Source organism: Pleurodeles waltl, chromosome 1_1 (assembly GCF_031143425.1).
Source record: "Pleurodeles waltl isolate 20211129_DDA chromosome 1_1, aPleWal1.hap1.20221129, whole genome shotgun sequence".
Classification (NCBI taxonomy): domain Eukaryota; kingdom Metazoa; phylum Chordata; class Amphibia; order Caudata; family Salamandridae; genus Pleurodeles; species Pleurodeles waltl.
In genome coordinates this window covers 290,247,679-290,267,403 of record NC_090436.1, presented here as the reverse complement: position 1 = coordinate 290,267,403, position 19,725 = coordinate 290,247,679, and the positions used below count along the sequence as shown (strand labels likewise).

Below are 19,725 nucleotides of genomic sequence, written 5' to 3'. Positions count from 1 at the left end.
CTACTTTCACTACTATTGAAAACATTTTAGAGGTTATATTGTATATTGAAGGGAGCATAGTTACTGTTCCCACTCCAATCCAAGCCATTTAGGGAAAGATGTTGAACTCTAAAGGGGTGGCATTTGCTATTCCCACTCTAATTTAAGCCTTTTAGAGGAACATGTTGGACACTAAAGTAATCACATTTACTATTCCCACTCCAATTTCAGCCATTTAGGGGCAGGTTTTGGTCACTAAAGGGATGACATTTGAGATTGGCACTCCAATCTAAGCCATTTAGAGGAAGGTGTCAGACACTAAAGTGGTCACATTTATTTCTAATCCAATATGAGGGCCTGATTACAAGGCTGGTGGTCGGTCAGGACCGCCGCTGCCACATTATGACAGAGTACCACCATCTCTGCCATGATCGGTGTTCCCAATGGTGTTCCCAATGGACTGAATGCAGCGGAGGTTGGAATCAGCCAGGGCGGCACTGCATGCAGCGCCGCCCTGCCTATTATGACCTTCTTCTCCTTCAGCCTTTTCATGGCTGTATCACTGCCATGAAAAGGCTGGTGGAGAACAGGTGCAGGGGACCACAAGGAAGCCCGTACACTACCATGCGCTTGTTCAGACAGTGAGTATTGCGAGGGTGTTTGTCCATCCTGCGGCGGCAGCATTGCAACCAGCTAGATTACCAGCCATCAATAATGCTGCTGCTACCTTCCCGCTGCGCTGGTGGGCAGAAACCTTGGTTTCCACCCGTCAGCCCAATGGGAAAGTCAGAATGGGCCCAGCAGGGAGGTAGCCAGCGTGGCAGCAACCTCCTTGTCGGACGTTCAGTGGACGGGTTATCCCGTCCACCAAACTCATAATAAGGTCCTGAGTCGTTTAAGTTGAGATGGTGGACTCTAAAGTAGTCACAGTTACTATTTCCACTCCAATATAAACTATTTAGGGTAAGGTTTCCACTCCAATCTCAATAAAAAAATTTAAGTTGTTGAACACTAAATATAATACATTATATAATTAATACTCCCCCCAAAAATGATAATAACTAAATAGTATTTGTTTTAAAAGTATTTAAAAAAATCTGAAATATTTAATATAACAAATTACATCTTAAAAAATCAAATATACAGTTATAATATTGTATCTAATAAACAAAACAAATATTTAATAACTGTAATTAATATATAATGATTTTGCATCGATTACATTTAAATAAAGAATGGTACATTAAAAACACAACCAATACCTAAATATATAACCAATATACAACCAGCTTAGAAACCAAAGAATACACACATTCATGATTAATACAATTTTAAATTATGTAAAAATATTTGTAAAATATTTTTAACCTGTTTTACTAAAATATATATTTAATTTACAAAAACAATAAAATAAATATACAAAGAAAAAATCAACATAACAGAAAAAAATACATTTTAATTAAACACATCTTTTCAAAATATTTAAAAATATATTTGCTAAAAATATAAAATATTACACTAAAAATTACAAATTGAATTGCAAAATTGATATTATAACTGATCCACCAAAGTTTACATAATTATAAATATAGACACACATTTTAAGACTCTCCCCGCCCTTTTCTCTTATAAACCCAGCATCCTGCTTTAATAATAATTTAAAACATATAAAACACAAACTTCCTATAAATAATACCTTAAAAATTATGGCCCAAATTTATGATAAATGGCGCAAAACTGCGATATCTCAGTTGTGCGTCATTTTTTTAACGCGAGCTAACGTCATTTCCTAAAGCCAATAGTACGCCATATTTAGGAAATTACGCACAATGGGGCTAAGGAATGGCTAGCATCTCAAAAAAGAAGCTGAGGGATTGCGTGAGGGGAAATGGCGCTAGTAGGGAAAAAATGAAGGTGGGCTGATTAGAGGCAAAAAATCTGTTGTGGGTCAGTCTAGAGTAATTTTTTGTCACACAAGCAGGCAAAAAATGACTACTGTCTAGGTAGAAACAGGAGTCATTACCACCACCCCAATGCCCACCACAGGGGACCAAAGTCCCCAGGGCAAGCCCAACATTCCCAGTGCCAGCGAGGGGGCCCCATGTAAGGGGCCCCTAGTGGCAGACCACACACACATACATTTACACTTACCTACAACTTGCCTGGGATAGGCTCACTCCTCCTGAAGTGTCCCTATGGTGTGGGTGGTGGTAATGCCACATCCTTCTTCATCCACAGTGTATTCCTCTGCTTTCTAACAAACACATATGCTCCATGAAAGTGTCATACGCACCAAATAAAAGAATGATGAACAAACAGTTACATTCTAGACACAATTATAAATGACCAGAGGACTTATCCATGGCCAATACATCATGCCTTAGCCTCAAATATAACTTCACAAAGCTAATTCCAACTATTATCTAAAATCGATCACAAAGGTCAATAATGGAAGCAAACCATCTTTATAACTGTCAAGCACTAGATAACTCTTTTTTTTTACATCCTGCTTCTATCTAGACAGTGAACTGCCATCTTTATCCCATCTGGGCAGGCTGCCTCTCCTTAATGTGATGTTTCAATGCTTTTTTAGTTTCAGCTTCAGATATATGGAACCACAGTATTCCTACATATTAAAATGTAACTCAGGGTTTATAGTAGAACTGGTTCTAACGTATTCACACTGCCTTTTAAACCATTGTATTGAATGAAATATTTGGAATGGTTTACACTTTGTTTAACAAGTCCTCATTCCCATTTTGACCACAAAACATGCTCAATTTACTTTTAGAGTATGAACCAAACTATTTTTTTAGAAGATAATCTCAATAGTGGCTGAGCGTAAGGTATTTTAGAACAACATGCAGGAATAAACAATAAGAATACAATTCATGCATTTGTCACAGATACACAACTTTAATGAATGCAAAGTCTTTGTATAGAGTCCATTTTCTTCTTTGATTCTCTAATTTCTTTGTTATGGTACATATATTTCATATTAATTAATGAAGAGCCTCTTTGCCTTTTCTCTTCTCACTGTGTATTCGAGCAGGTGGCCCTAAAATACATTTACTGACAGTAAATTAATCATAATGCAACGTAGAAAGAGCTGAACATGTAAGTCCATTACAATACCTTTACAATATTTTCTAAGTTCGTTGTACCTTTCCCTCAAGCTAGTCTAGAGTAAATGTCCCCTTTCCAAGACTCATTGCCTTGCATTTATCACCATACTTGAGTAATAGTATATTGCTCATACCGTGTTTTTGTTGACTGAGCTAGATTATTTTGGATCAAATGGATGTACTCTTGCGAATAAAATCTACGTCTTCCTTACGAAGATCTTTACTGAACCTAAATTCAGGGTCCCTCAGCTTGTGTTCTGCAAGCTCAAATGTTTTTTCTAAATACCAGTTTTTTGTCAGGGCGCCCTCCCACTCCTCCTTGTGAAATGCCATGGTCAGTGAGACAGTCGGAAGGACTGGGACTCTGCCCCACCTTCCATGCCTTAGACCATGATGTGCTTTACAGTACTTTCGAGCCCATTGCAGAAGCCTAGTTATTCTTTGCCCTGCCTTTTGGAACATTGACCATCATCTTGGATCAGAGTGTAGACACAGTAAAATAGTGTTCATTCTGCACTGTCGGTTTTGAAGTCCATCAATCAGGTCGGAAAAATTATGCTAATTAATTCCAGAACGTGTTCCAAAGACCACACTATAATGAGTCTTCACCTTCAACATGATCTACTCCTCAATGTTTCCTTCTAACCCCCACCCCCTTACTTAGAGGCACCTCGCCTTGTGATTTTGTTCAAAGTTGATGCAGCAAGGTACGGACGGCGAGCGGTTGAATTCCGCTCCCTCATAAGTATTCATAGGTCCTGGTATTCATATATGATGTTCTGCTTCTTAGGCACACTATTCATACATTATTTTAAAGTATCCCCACTAGCAACAGCTTGGATGAGCCTATATTATTTTTTACAAACTCAGATATGTAAATCTTTAACTCATCCTTGCCAGTCTTATCTCTTACCTGGGTACTCTCTATATTCAAAAACATGGTATGTATGCCCTTGTAGAGGAGATGTCAGACTGACTGAAGGAGAATGGACCAAATTATCAAGTACTCTGTTACTAATCGAAAATGTATTTCTCCAGGAAAAGTGTTTGTAAGTTCTTCGTAAAATTCTGAAGCCCTCTTTTCTGGACTATTCAGAAATTACAAGGCATGCAGAAACACTCACATTCCTGAAATTCATCATCTCCTCATTTCCAGACAGTGAGTGACAGAAAAATGGGGATTTAATGCCGGAAATGGTGTTGCTCTACCTCATTCCCCAGTTCTGAGGTGCTCCTCAGGGGAAAACTTTCCAAAATCATTAATAACCTTGGTTTTAGTAATTTGTTTCTCAAGCACATGTGTAATGGGAATCTAAGGGCCTTATTAAGAGCCCGGCGGTCAACATACCGCCAGACACACAGTGATGGTCGGACCACTGTGGTTGTTGCAGTCTGACCACCACAGTATGAGGTTGCCAGGCAGACCCGGTAACCTACCGCCGGTCCCCCAGGATCTCCGATCCCGACAGGATGATGGCGGTGCAGGTTGTTCTCAGCCAGGGCAGCGCTGAAGTCAGTGCCAACCTGCTGATTCTCTGCCAGCCTTTTCATGGTGGTTCAACTGTCATGAAAAGGCTGGCAGAGAACAGCCCCCCAGCCCAGCACCCTCAAAATGCACACTGTCTGCTGTGTGTACAGTGCGCATTTCAAGGTGTTGGAGCCCCCTGCATGTGGCAGCACTGCCGGCGGCTCTAAAATGAGTGGTTCCCACCCATCAGCCCAGTGGGAGAGTTGGAATAGGGCTGATGGGGAGACGACCACTTAGATGGTGGTCTCTTCACCACGGGTCTAGCGGTCGGCAAAGCCAAACTCATAATCAGACCCTAAGTCATTAGATGGGCAATTAATGAATGACTAGAGTTCATAGTAGGTTTTTGAAGTCTTTGAATAAAAATAGTTACTATGAAGCTCAGGCAGTTCCAGCAAATGTTCATCTTGATATTTATTCTTCTACAAATTAAGGAGTCAATTTGATGTAAAAGCCCTTATTGCATGCTTGAGGTAATGGCAACTCCTCCAAGTAGCTGCAGTGCCAGCCTCCACTTAATATAATTTAAAAGGTGACAAGTGTCTCTTTAAAAGAGTCTCAGTTAAAAGGAAAAAGCACAACAGGGCAGAATAATACTACTATGCAATTTCAATATTTCTTGATTGACAATGATGGACATTAAAGGAGCTGATAAGCATAGCACCAAAACTGCCCAGGATCAGGCACAATGTATGTCTATCAGAACTAGAAATCTTGGTAGACATCCAGATGGAAAGCCTAGCAAAAATCAGGGACAAAAAAGGGGCAATGACTGTAGCATAAAATAGTGGAACGAATGCAATGTGGCACATACATCTCGGGGCCAAGCCTCCTTATATATGGTCAGCGCAGGAGATGACATCACAGGAAATAGGTTAGCACCATCTTGGTTTGGTAACTTTAAACAACAAAAACTGGAGAGCAACCATCCTCCCTGGAAAGGAATAAAGATTAGCCACACCAGATTCTTATGAGGAATGATTTATTTCAATCATGCAAAGAAGAAACCCTGTTTAACATACTTCTTCTCCTTCATGCTTCCATGCCCTGCCCACCATAAATACTGTGCCAACACTCTATGCAGGCTGTGGATCATTTCTCTGAGCAAATGTGGAGATTCCAACCCTACAGCACTGGCATGGAGTAAGATATCTAAGACTAGAAATGCACGGCATTCGGTTCCCAGGATGTGATGTCCAGCTACCAGATTGCTGCCTTCGGTAAGTCAACCGTCCTGATCTACCAGTATGCCATCTTCCTGAAGCTAAATTTATATTAGGTGGTTTCTGGCAAAATAACAAACTAACATGTGCATGAACTGCCAAAGCTTCCAAAAGCACTTCCTGGATAAATAGATTTTCCACTGAAAAAAATTTGAAGCTAACTTTAAAAAAAATAATGAATCATGTTTCTGGAACCTAATATTCTGGGTGTCCTTGCAGCATATGTGTGGGTGGTTCTGAAGATAATCAGTGACAAACATCTGAAACATAAGGTTTCAGTTGTATAGAATGAAAGGCTCCATTAATTCTCCAAGTGCAAGTTGATCTCATGAGAAGTTGGGTTACTGGTTGACTGGGGTGTGAGCCCTGGTTAAGCAGCTACCAAAATCCTAATGAGAGTAAGGCACAAGCAAATCCGAAAGTTACCTATGCTTAACCCCCTGGTAGCTAGGCACACAGTAGTCAGACTTAACTTAGAGGCAAAGTGTGAAGTATTTGTACAACATCTCAAACAGCGTAACAGTACAGACACCACACAAAAAGGATCACACACCAGGTTAGAACAATAGAGTAGATTTTAATTGATAAAACAAGACCGAAACAACAAAAATCCAATTAGTAGATCCAGAAATATAGAATTTTAAAATGTAAGTAAAAATAGTGCTTTAGAAGCACAAACCACTATTAGGTAAATCTGGTCACGCTGGACTGGGCCACAAGTTCAGACCAACCACATGGAGAGCAGGCTGACTACAGGGACACAGTTAGGCCTGCTGAACAAAAAACCTTAAATCCTGGTTGTGGAGCATTGTGTGGATCTGAGTCAAAGATGTGTTGCCCAGCCAAGGCAATGTGTTCATTCCGTGATGCAGCAAGGCTGCAGTGCAAGGCCCTGGTCCATCGACACTGAGAATCCCGCTTACAGGGCTTCCGATACAAAGGTCGGTGTCAGGGATGCGTTGCACAGTTGAGGTGATGCCTAATTCTAATGAACGGTGAAGCTGCAACGTGGAGCTTCAGCATCTTCATCGAGGCTGCAGTCAGTGAGGGATGCGAGGACCTGCTTTGGGGAAGCATTGCGCAGCAGTGGCTCCAAAGGTGATGTGTCAAACTCAAGTTCAGGGATGTGGCGATGATGCAAGTCTTTTGCACTGGCTCCAATCCACACAGCAGTGGTGATGCGTCAGTTCTCCTTGATGATGCTGCGCTCAGTCAAGGAGATGCGTTGGTTCTGCTGGTAAGTACCTTAGGCCCAGCTCCAAGAGTCCAGGACTGGAGTGATAATACTTCTTAGGGTATACTCACAGATGGCAGAGTTCAGGTGCAGAAGCAGGGTGGTTGGTAGTCTTGGGTCTCCCTGAGACTTCAGATTAAGAGGCCAGCCAACTAGCCCTTAGTCACTCTGAGTTCTTGGTTGAAAAGATGGAGATACAGTCTTTTTCCCTCCCAGGCAAGAGGGCAGTAAGCACAGGTCAACACAGTAAAGCAGGATTCCGGCAGAGTACAGTCCAGCAGAGTGGCAGTCCTTCCGAAGCACAGCAGTCCTGTCTGGCAGAGTATCCACAGGTCCTGTATCATATTGAAGTGTTGTTGTCTGGGGTCCAGTTCTTATACCCAGTGGTCCCTTTGATATGGGGAGACATCAAAGAAATGCCTTTGAAGTTCATAGATGTCCTGCCCTCCCTGTCCTGTCTTCAGACTGACTGCAGGGGGTATGCAGCCTTTTGTGTGGGAAAAGGACACAGCCTATTCAGGTGTAAGTGAGGCTGTGTCCGGCTCCTCCCTCCCATCTTCCCCACACCTAAGCTGCCATTGTGCATTACTGTCTAGGAGGAATAAGTCCAACTGCCACCTACACCTGGTCATGTGACCAGAGACAGTCTGCGCACACCAAATGGCCAAGGCAAGAAAATGCCAACATTCTAAAGTAGCATTTTCAGGATTGCAATGAAAATTCAACTTCACCGTAAGTTAGGATTTTAAATTGTGATTCCAGAGAAACCAAACATGAAAGGGTTATCTCTTCCCATTTGGAAAGCAGCTCATAAAGTGCAATAAGTCAATTCTAATGTTGAACTATGGTAGAGATAGGCCCTGCAGTGGTGAAAAATGAATTTAAGGGTTTTTCAACACCAGGCCATGTAACACTTAGACATACATGTGCTACTTTTTAAATGCATTGCACCCTTCCATCTGGGCTGTCCAGTGCATACCCTAGGAGTGACCTATATGTATTAAAAAGGAAGGTTTGGGCCTGGCAAAAGAATTGTTTTGCCATGTTGAAATGGCAGTTCAAAACTGCACACACAGTGTCTGCAGTGGCAGGCCTGAGACATGTAGGCCCAGTAGTAGCATTTAATTCACAGGCCCTGAGCACATGTAGTGCACTTTGTAATGCCAATTGGGTACGAGGTCTATGCCAATGTTACCATGTTTTAGGGGAGGAACACAAGCACTTTAACACTGGTCAGCAGTGGTAAAATGTGCAGAATCCTAAGGCCAGCAAAAACAGGAGGTCTGAAATGTTAGGGGGGTGCATGGCAAGGATGCCAGATCTAACAAAGGGTACACGAACACTCGGATGATTGATGACAAAAGGGCCATAATATCATGGTTGAAAATTAAACATAACTGGCAATGAATAAACACAAAGGAAGTGAGTGTCTAACCAAACCTTAATATCAGGGGCAAAAGAGGAAGTGAACTTGACTTGTCCCCATGTTCTCTCATCTTGATTTTAGAATGACTTCTGAAAACAGTTGTCTTTGTTTCTGTGAATCATCCATATAGTTGGCAGCTGCTAGGGCCAAAGGAATAACATCAGGTGAAGAAAAGAAAACAAGTTGGATGCAAGAGTTGCAAGAACAAAATTGTGAAAAATTAGTAGCACTGTTAGTGGCAGTAATAAAGAAAAAATCAGCTACTTATCAATGCCTAGTAATCCTGAGTCTCATTACAGTAACATCTGAGGAACAGTTTCAGACCTTGATTTGTTTGTTCTGTTTGCCTTTTAGAATGAGATTGGTTACCTTAAGAAAGAGATTTTCAGTTTTCAATGGCTTGCAAAGAATCTTTCAAAAATTGAAACACATTGAGTTGTTCTATCAGAAATTATTGTATTTGGTAGTCCATGTAGATGAAAAATATGTGTCAGAAACTATTGAACCATTTGGTCTACTGATGGTATTTTAAGCAGAGGAGAAAATGAGCCATATATGAAAAGTAACCATCATGGCTTGAAACCCCTCTGAGTGCAGATCTTTTATGAAGTCAGCAGTGATTATGTGCAATTGTTCGGGAGCCACTTGTAACTGCTGCAAATGTCCAAAAGGGTTGGAATGGCACAACTCATTTGAGCACAAATGGGACAAGAAAAATGTATTCTTGAATATCAGAATGAACTGCATGCTGAAAAAGTTCATAGAGCTGCACTGAATGTGATGCCTACTCACCAATGACCAGAAATGGCTGAATCAGGACACAAACGTATTGCATCAACCTGTAGATCATTAGAATGATTGAAAATGGCTTGCTGACTGATATACGTTTCATTTCTTAATGCAAATGGTGTTAATGCTGAAGATCTTCTGAGTCCCTTGGACCCATTTGCCTCTTTAACTCCTTCCAAGAAAGACTGAACTATTCTAACCCCACTCTGCGGAGGAATGCTGATCATACTTTGATGAACTATCTCGAATATTGAGAAGACAGTGCATCAGCCAAAAGATTCTTTGTACCAGGCGCATACGTTAAAGTGAATTCATACTGAGCAATTAAATTTGTCTTTCTAACTTGATGACTATCCTACATTGAAAATGCCATAGTCTTTCTACATTCTGATGATCTGTTTGGATTTTAAATCCCCTGATGTTGATTGATAGATCCCTTCCGTAATAACTGTCTTCATGGCTAATAAATCGCTTTCAAGAGCTGATTTGTTCTGGTCATTTTCTTACAAAACATGAGTAAGATAAAAGAACAGGGCGTTCTCTTCTACTACTTTCTTTCAACTGTACAAACATAGCCTTCGCTACTCTTTCAGGCAAGCCAGTTTCTACTATAAACGTGTATGAATTATCACTTTCTCATGCTTCAACAGAGAACAGATCCACCTTAAAGGCCCAATAGTGAAAGGATTAATTAATATGGTGCATTCAAAATCCAGATGAGGGAGAAGTAACCAATTCTTTGCCTTGGTAGAAATTGTCTGTATGTACTAAGGTAACACAGAAGAGATTAGCAATCAGTAAATTACAGGTTGGCCTGGAATCTTTAATCTCCCCAGTTGATAATCAATAATCATTTAGAAGCATAACAAGAATGATGACAAAACTGTCATGATAGTAGACTTACATACGGATTGTTTCTTTTAAGCCAAGGAATTCAAAGAGTCATAGCATAATTAGAAGAAGCTGCAACGTCAAAATATAGTACTGGTAATGGTAGAGAAGCTTGTTCCTGGGCCTGGATTTTTCTTTGCAGCTGAGGTAATTAATGGAACTATATTTGCCACACATACAGCAGTTTTGTCATTAGGAATTGTGAGCAAAATACAGTGTTCCCAATTCAAACCTCTGGTAATTGCTCACACCTTCTTGCTCCTTACCCTGCTAGCTGAATTAACCCTCCTATTGATTCCTTTGTATATTGTACTGCATATAAATGATTTCACTGTTGTGTAAATAGGGTTACCGTCTTATTTTTTTATGTTTGACTAGAGACTGCATTTGCTGTCTCGCCAGCCACATGTTCTCCAATAAAGTTACAATAACAAAACACACACACATGAATGTGCACACACACAGACACACATGTGTATATCCATATTGTTGGGATGGAAAAGTCCTCTGCCTGTAAATGGAAGTGCACATCTGCCCTTAGGCCCAATTGTACTGATGTCTAGATCCCTAATGCTGATTTTTTTATCTCATAGGCAAACACGGACCATGCATGTGCACCATGACATAGGCCTGTCTCACGGGTTTAGGTTTTGGTGGACAGGGTGAGGTGCCTATACCACTACCCTGTTAGTGATAGAAAGCTACTGCCTTCTCCAGAGGTTTAGCAGCACAACTACAGTGGTGCCAGAAATCTGTGTAGTGATCAGTAGGAGTGAACAAGTTCTTTCTGACCTGTGGGAGATCCACCAGTTCTGCTGCGCTAAACTCATCCTTAACCTACATCAGTTTGTTCTGAAGTGCTGAACAGAAGTGGTGTATCTGTACTGGGTGTATGAGTGTCTGGATGGGTACAAAACATGGGCAGTGCATGCATGGTGAGTGTATGTGCTGGGTGTAGGTGTGCCTACAAGCAGTATAGTTCATGGATGATGTAGCGCTGTGCAGTATGTGCATTGTGAGTGCATGTGCTGGTTGTATGTGTGCCTAAGAGTGGTACAGTAAATGAAGGATACAGTGCTGTACGGTGTGTGTAGGTTGTGTACATGCACTGGCTGTATGATTGCATCTGGATCGGTAAAATACATAGAGGGCCCTGGGTTCCATTTTGGGAGACCTAGCCCTTTATGGTGAAATATGGAGAGGAGGTAGAGAATTCTCCCAAGACAGATTTCCTTTAGACTGGGAGGGACACACACTGGAGAGGTGAGTGCCAGCCTTCCCCTGTACCCTTCAGAGGTTGCTCTGTGATTTATTTAGCGGTCATAACGAAGAGGCTTCAGCACATCTCAGGAATGAGAAGGGGCTGATAAGAGAAACATAAAGAGTAGGGCTGGGGTCCTGGGCTAACCGTTTGAGACACATATCATTGTGGCTGGCATCCAGGTGTGAACGCTCATCATTCTTGTGGCTTGCGTTGTGTGGCTATCTGTCATGGTTTCGGGCGGATCTGATCAGGACTCTGGTTGGGACACCCCTTGAGGTCACCGAATATCCTAAAGAGGTAGTGTACTGGGGCAGATGAGCAGCTAAAGGCATACAAGGAAAGGACAGCTATGACAGGCACAGGAAACAGGAAAGTAAAAGCAGAGCAACCCTTGTGTGAACAAACAGGAAACAGATTACTAATGGGCAAACACGCTAGGGTTGTACACAGAATAAGGCACAGAACCTCCCACAGTGACGGGGAATGTCAATGCCTCTGTGCAGTTTGCTCTTACAGATAGTCACCCTGCCAGCCCCATAGAAAGGAGGCAGCAGAAGTGATTCTGTCTCTGGATCCTAGAGCACAAACAAGGATAGTACTTACATACACAAGACACGCTCTTCTGGGTCCAGCTGGAAACACAGTGGCGATTCCTGAGAAAACAGCAATAGCACACTGTCACTGTTAGGCACGAAAGACAACATATAACACTAGACAAGGATGGGGGCTGGAATTGCCTCCTGGAAACCAGGAACCAACCCCAGTACAAAGGAGGACACTTATACACTGGTGAAGACTGATAGAACACTTACCAGACACAAATACCCAAGAAGAAACGGAAACAGAAGGGAACAATCAAAGAGGCAGAGGCAAGAACTGGGAACAGGTTCAGGCTGAAGCAAAAGCAGGACTAGGACTGGAAAACAGGGCACAAACTTCTGGCTGGAACAAACAGAGACAGGACTGGGAAACAGAGAGCAGGCTCCGGCTGGAACAAGCAAGGACAGGGCTGGAATACAGGGATTAGGAATAAGCAGTAAACAGGACTCGGAAACAGAGAGCAGGTTCAGGCTGAAACAAGGCAGGAGCAGAACAGAGAAACAGGGAGCAGGCTCTGGAATAAACAAACAGGTACAAGGTTAAGAGATAGGAAGCAGACTCTGGCTGGAACAATCAGGAGCAGGGCAGAGAAACAGGAAACAGGACCAAGCTGGAACAGAACAGGAACAAAACTGGAACTCCATCCAATAAAGGGTCTGTAACACAAAGGAATCAAACTCCAATGCACCACGGGGATTTTGAGGAAATGGCTGCTTATAAGCAGTTCCAAACTGGGCTGCACAGAATAGGTCTCAGGTGTGTTTGATGTCAGACACTTCCAAGTCCTGGAGGAGAGGATCCGGTGAAAAGGAGCAACTGGACTTCTCCCATAGAAAACAATGGGAAACAGAATCCAGGCTTTCCTGACTACCAGGCTGTGCATTATGGGATTTGCAGTCCCAGGAAGCAAATGTTGTACTACACAAGTATACCATAGTGAAAAGAGAAACAAACAGGAGTCAGCAACGACGGACTCTAGATAAGTGTTCAAGGTGATTCCCAGGCTACCAAGAGACCTCTTACAGAGCCCCCTAGAAATGGGACAACAGAGTCGTAACACTATCAACTTTGAAGTCCCTCCTGCTGTGACAGACAGCTTACAAGAGAAAGAATAGGGCAGAGGAGTGGATACTTCAAAAGAAGCAGACCCCAAACATAAACTTCAAAACTCAGACTCTAAATTACATTTGGTGTCTGGAAATGGACTTTAAGAAGGGGAGCATGAGACCCCAAAATTGACGTTTTTCAAAGAAGCTGATGGACTGTGTGAAGAGGAGAAGCTCTGCAAAACATTTGCTTGTGACAGCCGAGGCCTTCTAGTCTCCTTGCTGGTTGAGGGGGACTCACCCAGGGAGTCCAAAACCACCCTGGAGCCTGGAGCCTGGAGCACTAGCACCTGCCTGCTTGCCAAGATCAGTGTGCCCTGTGGGGAAGAGGAGAACATTGGAGGGAGTGAGGTCTGGGGGGAGAACTGCCAAGTAGATTCCCTCTGCGAGGTGTGAGAAGGTGGCTGCTGCACTGATCGAGTTTTTGCCAGTGTGCAGAATGAAGTCAGCAACCCATGTATGCCAAACATAAATTAAGCTATGTGCATCGCTGCACTGGCTGGGCTGGAGCCCTGTGTAGTGGTAAAGTGGTGACCCTGTGTACCAGGAGGGGTCACCATGAGAAAACTGTCATTTAGTGAGGGCTGATAGTGGACTGCAACCTTGTATGCCAGGAGGGGCCGTCACCACGGACTTTGCTGTTTCAATCAGGCTGGAGCCCGTGTACTATGAAGAGATGGTGAGCCATTATGCCAGAGGGGTTCACTAGGACCAGCAAGTAGTGTAACCTGGTTGGAGTTGTCACTGAGAGGAATGAAGCCTCTGTCGACCCTCAGCCCCTGTCCAGAAACAAAGGAATTCTCACCTGCAGCTCCACATCACCCCCCCCCCATTGAAGGAGGAACTAGAGACTTACCTGATGAAGAAGAAGCATCACAAACCTTCAGCCGCTGTGGAGGCACCACTTGTGTGCAGACTTTCTGATCACTGACTAAAGGCTGCTTGGGGCTGCGTGGAGCAAACTCACCTGAATCGACTGCTGCCATTTTAGCACCTATAGAAGTGGCACACTCAGGAACTTCAGTCGCTCCGATCCTGCACAGTCTGTTCAAGATTAATTTTGGGATAGTCAGCCCTGGGGGAACTTGCTGTCAATTAAGGCTTTGGTGCTGCAACAATGTTGACTTTAAAAATAGAGTCATAGTAAACTCTTGAAACTCCTACTTCTAGTGGGACATACCCTGGATGTTGTCAATAGTGACAGGGTAATAACCACTGTTGCTAAAGCGAGAAGGAAATGGAACAGGTAACCCTTAAGGAAATACTAGAGCCCTCACCTTAGAGGAATTGTGTAGTTGTGAATATTGTATTTTTCCTTTCAGTGGGTAGCGGTACAAATAAAAGATTTCTCTTTTTCCATAAAAGTAAGTATTCAGCTGGAAAATGGTTTATTTCTGCTGCAGCATTCATTCTGAGTTGTTGTCCTGTGTTCACTTCCCTCTATCCACACCTCCCTGCCTTCAAGGGAGCCTTGGACTACTCGTTCCATACTCACCCTGAGAGTCAAGTACAGAAGAGGTACTTGGCCCAGTTGCTCCAAATCAACAGGAGGCTGGACTCCGGGACATCAGTTGGTTCTGTTCAGTGTGAGTCACAGCATTTCACCTAATCGCATATGCATATTCATGTACTTTTTCAAATTGCATTTTTTTACCATTGTCATGTTTTACTTATTATTTATTTCAAACATTATGCAACCCAGCTTTAAACTGTTGCATTTGTATAAATCATTCCTTCTAAACTGTAATGCCTATTGCATATCTTTACAAAAATATTACTAGCAAAAAAGCATTGCGGGCTTTCAAGTCATAGGTTAGAGCCTTATGTTTTTTCCCACAATCTTGCATTGGCAAAATTTGTTTGGATAGAAATACATCCTTATTAGTACTGACAACCCCAAGCACTGCTAAATTTTAAATCCTGAGTTTGTGTTTCTCCAGACCAGGCACTCTAAGAATATACTGCCTACCACTATGGATGACACTTGACCTTTACAGCCTGCATTCCTCATTGTCTTATGTAGCATTTCCTATACAATGATTTACACATTTATATGATTCCTTGTCTCTTTAAAATGGGCGACTGACATAAAGTGCTCTGACACTATACAATGGTTTGAGTAGCACTATAAGAACTGTAGGAAAGTACCCTCTTTCTGGCATAGTTACTCCCACTTTTTGCCTGTTGTCAGTGTGTTTGTGTTCACTCTGCTTGCAACATTGTTTCCACTGCTTCTTTCAGCTTCTACAACATTTCCCCAGCTGTGCATCCCCTGAGGACAGCAAGTCTTCAGCCTCCACGAGAAGGAAGAGGGAATCTCCCTTGGAGTGAAGGAGTCACACTCATGCAGCTGCAGGCACTAACTGCAATGATGACTGGCTGCGTGGATCTCATCCTGAGCTGCATGGAACCTACTTCACAGGTCTGGAGTCTGGAGTCGTCCACTCGGTGCTTTCATCCAGCTGTCCAACTTTGGTGAAGGTAAGTCCTTACCTTCCAATGCAGGACAGTACCCCCGTGTTCCATGACTCTTGCAGCTACCAAGGCTTGTTGGCATCTCCTCTAAGGTATCTTCAGGCTCTGTGTAGCCCCAGCTCCCAGCACTTTTTCTTGTGAGACACAGCCCTCTGGGTGCTTCTGCTGTGGCTTGGGACCTTTCTTCAGTTGTACTTTGTGGGCTTCTCTGTGACTCCTGGTTCCTCATCCAATGGCTCTCCTGTGGGGGCTGCCTTTTCTTCTGTGGACTCTGCCTTGCTGAGGGTCCCCCAGAACTCCCCTCGTTGATTGAGTAAACCTGGACCTTGCTGGCCCCCAGCAGCTCCAGTTTTGCTTCATCGCAACTTTTGCCTTTGCCAAGGCTTGTTGGTGGCTTTTCCATGCCACAGACAGACTGCAATCCTCCATCCAGCATGGTACATCAACTGCATCCTCCAGGAACTCTTCACAAGCTCCTGGGCTGCATTCCTGACCGTCTTCATCCTACCGTCGACCAACTCATGCAACCACAGATGGATGGGTACGGGCTTCTGCCACCCCTGCCCTCTTGCGACTTCTGAACTTGGTCCCCTTCTTCCACAGGTCTTCCTCTTCAGGAACCCACCACTGGTTTCTTGCAGTCTTGTCTGGGTGTTGCAATCTGTTATTTTTAGTCCTTTTGGGTGGTTTGGGAAAAATCCACTAACTTACTCCTTGCTTCGTGGTCGCTGGGGGCACTGCGGTACTTACCTTTGGGGTTTTATAGTTCCCCCAGCTCCACTCTACACATTCCACTTTCCTAGGTGGGGGTCTTGCATTCACATTCCATTTTTTTAGCATATGGTTTGAGCTCCCCCTAGGGTCACTTTTGTCCACCTGCTATTTCACTGTTTTCTATCACTTCCTATGCCTATTATCGATTACTACTGTACATATTTGGTGTGTTTACTTACCTCCTATTGGAGTATTCCTATCTAGTATTTTGGTACTGTGTTACTGTAAGAAAGAACATTTATTTTTGTAACATTGAGTGTTTTCTTTCATGTGTGTAAGTGCTGTGTGACCAAAGTGGTATTGCATGAGCTTTGCATTTCTCCTAGATGAGCCTTGGCTGCTCATCCACAGCTACCTGTAGAGAGCCTGGCTTCTAGACACTGCCTACACTACACTAATAGGGGTTATCTGGACCTGGTATAAGGTGTAAGTACCTTAGGTACCCACCACACACCAGGCCAGCTTCCTACAAAAACAATTGCCCAGATTTATGCAAAAGTGGTGCAGCACGGTGCTGCACAAAAAATAGCAGTGCTGCACCACTTTTGAACTGCAGGGATGCGCCGTATTTACAGGGATATAGCGCACCCTTTAGTTTTCCCCTACACCGGCACTGAATTAAGCTGCCTGCGCCAACGCAGGCATCCATGCACCATAGTGCCAGTGTGTCTACGTTGAGGGAATAGATTGTTTATGTGCAGGAAAGTGTCCCTTCCTGCACGTAAACAATCTCTAATGGTGATCTGGCACTTCTATGTGAGCTGAAAATACGCAGCACATATAGAAGTACTAAAGCGTCATTTTGAAATGATTGTTTATGTGCAGGAAGGGACACCTTCCTACACATAAACAATCATCCATGGCATTTTGCTTCTTCTATGTGTGCTGCAGAATGCGGCACACATGGAAAAAGCAAAAAATGAGGAGGAATAAAAGCATTCCTCCTCGTTTTGCAATGCTATTGCCACACCTGAGGTGGTGTTAATTTTTGGTGCTGCCACAGATTTATGATTTCTTATAAATCTGGGGCAGCGTCAAAAAGCAGTGAGTGTTGCAGTGGAACGCCCACAGCAACACCCATTACACACCCCTCTGACACAGAAAACTGCGTCAGTGGGGCCCATATTTAGAGGGGGAGGGCATGAGCAAAGATCGTCGCACCGGGTGCAGCCAGTTCTAAAGCCGCATCTGGGTCAGAGTTAGTTAAAGAACTAGTCATGGCAGATCAATCAGAGACATTGGGTGGTAGATTAAGGCACAAGCTAATGAGACACGGACGCTATAATAGAGACATCGGAGATTAAATATTTTAAATAGCTAAAGTGTTGTCAAAGACCCCTTTTAGCGAGGATAACCCACAATGGACTGTAACGTTACCCAAATGTTTTGTCTACGCTTGTAATGTTTCAGTATCTCAGTTGTAATTCAATGGAACATTAATTCAGCTCCATGCACTCTCATACAGTCATGGAAATTCCCATCAAATGACCATTACTGCAGTTTTAGAAAGTTGAAGTTTGTGGGATTTTTAGAGACATTCCCTTTTAGTGAAACAGAGAGTAGCTAAAATGTGCACGAAACAAAATGCTGAATTCATATCCTGTTTTCAGACTAACAAGGTTTCCTTTTAAAAAAAAAAGTGTCAACACGCAGGATTTCCCTCGGCCTCCCAGCACTCTTTGAGGCGTAAAATGTGTTATTTTTTAATGAACGTCCAATATCTCATTTTGATACGTAATTCATCTGCTTGTGCCCAGTCTATCAAAGGGTACCTGGGCCTGCGACCCTATTCCGCCTGTGTGCACACTGCAAGAATGGCTTCCAGAGAACTCCTTGTCACTGGAAGAAAGACGTCCCACTGTGTGTGAAATCACTGTGGATGAAAACGCTTCCTTTGACATTGTATTGTAATTGTGCATGCCTCCTCACTTTCTTTCAGTTTCTCTTTGCAGATATCTCGGTGCTTCCTGCTTATGCACTGCAGGTCAGATACCATTAATCTCTGCCGAGGAGACAGAGTGAATCTTTGAAATACGTGGATTAGTGCGGTGGGTGAACTCAAAATCTTCCATGCTTCTTTCAGTTGTCTCGCACTTCAGTCCTGACTACTTCCTCCATTTAACCTCTGCCCTGCTTAATTCTGCAAACCTTTGTAAAGGAAGCTGCTTCTCGCTCGTGTATAGGAACCCTACTAATAAATAAATACTAAGAAAAAGTATTTTGATTGGTGTTGTGAATAAATCCTCTCTTTGTTCTCTAGACATGGTTGGGCTCTTTTCAGGGTGTGTTGCCCACAAAATAAACACAGAGCCAAACTCTGGGATGTTGTTAAGACCGAAACTTTTGCATGCTATCTGCGTTGCAATTTGGCTTAAATCTCTAGATTTGGATTTCAACTTTTGTTTCGAAAATAAAAAGTGTCAATTAAGCTCAAATCTGGGTTTTTGTAAATTAGGTGAAAATATTAAATCACCTCATCTTCAATTTTATGTAGCAGTACAGCATATGTAATTTCTATTACATGTCGCTGCTTTGGGTGCCTTGAGGTGCGTGATGTATTGTAGTTTTTCTTGTTGGATGGTGCTCCTATTGGAAGATGAGTCTAGCAACCGCTTAACAAACCCCTTCGAGTTTCTCTTCATTCAGGCTATCGGGCATTTAGGAAGAGATTTACAAGAAACTGGTGCATCAGCACTAACAACGCATTGGGTGCGCTGTATTTACAATATTGCGCACCGTGGCGGTCGTTAGGACAATAGCATCAGAATTTCTGACGCTATTGTGGCACTTTGCTGCACTAGCATGAAAAGGGTTTGACACTAGAGCAGCAAAGTGCAAGGAGGCCCATAGGTTACTATGGGTGCCTCATTTTAACATCTGCTTTGAGCATGCATTAAAAATGATGCCAAAAATGGTGCAGTGAAATGTTATACATGTCACTGTGCCATTTTTGCTGTCCTCCTAGCACCAGAATGCCTCCTTGCATACATGATGTCTGACGCAGATATAATGTGGCGCGCGGGTGCAAAGTGGCACAATGCATGCATTGTGCCACTTTGTAAATACGGCATGGCAAAAATGCCTTAGGAAATCTACGCTTATGTGACACAAGGAGGTGCTTGTGGCTTGTAAATATTGTCCCTAGCAGGAGTCATTCCCTCCATCAGAATTTGAGTATTCCTAATCCCATTGTTCATTTGATTCATGTGGTCTATATGCTGCCCCTGAGCCCCTTGTCTCTGTGACTTCTCTGCTAACTGTTGCTTATTGCAGAGGATTTTGTTGGAATTTTGTTGCATATCCTAATGCAC

The 19,725-nt window shown here is 43.0% G+C and overlaps 1 long non-coding RNA gene across 1 annotated transcript in view; it reads left to right on the top strand.

The window, feature by feature from the left end:
• LOC138283779 (uncharacterized) overlaps positions 1–16,891 on the top strand; it is a 150,107-nt gene extending 133,216 nt beyond the window's left edge. The window contains exon 4 of the long non-coding RNA XR_011201304.1: positions 15,407–16,891. This is a non-coding gene — a long non-coding RNA (uncharacterized lncRNA). The remainder of the gene's footprint in view (positions 1–15,406) is intronic.
• Positions 16,892–19,725: the final 2,834 nt, after the last annotated feature.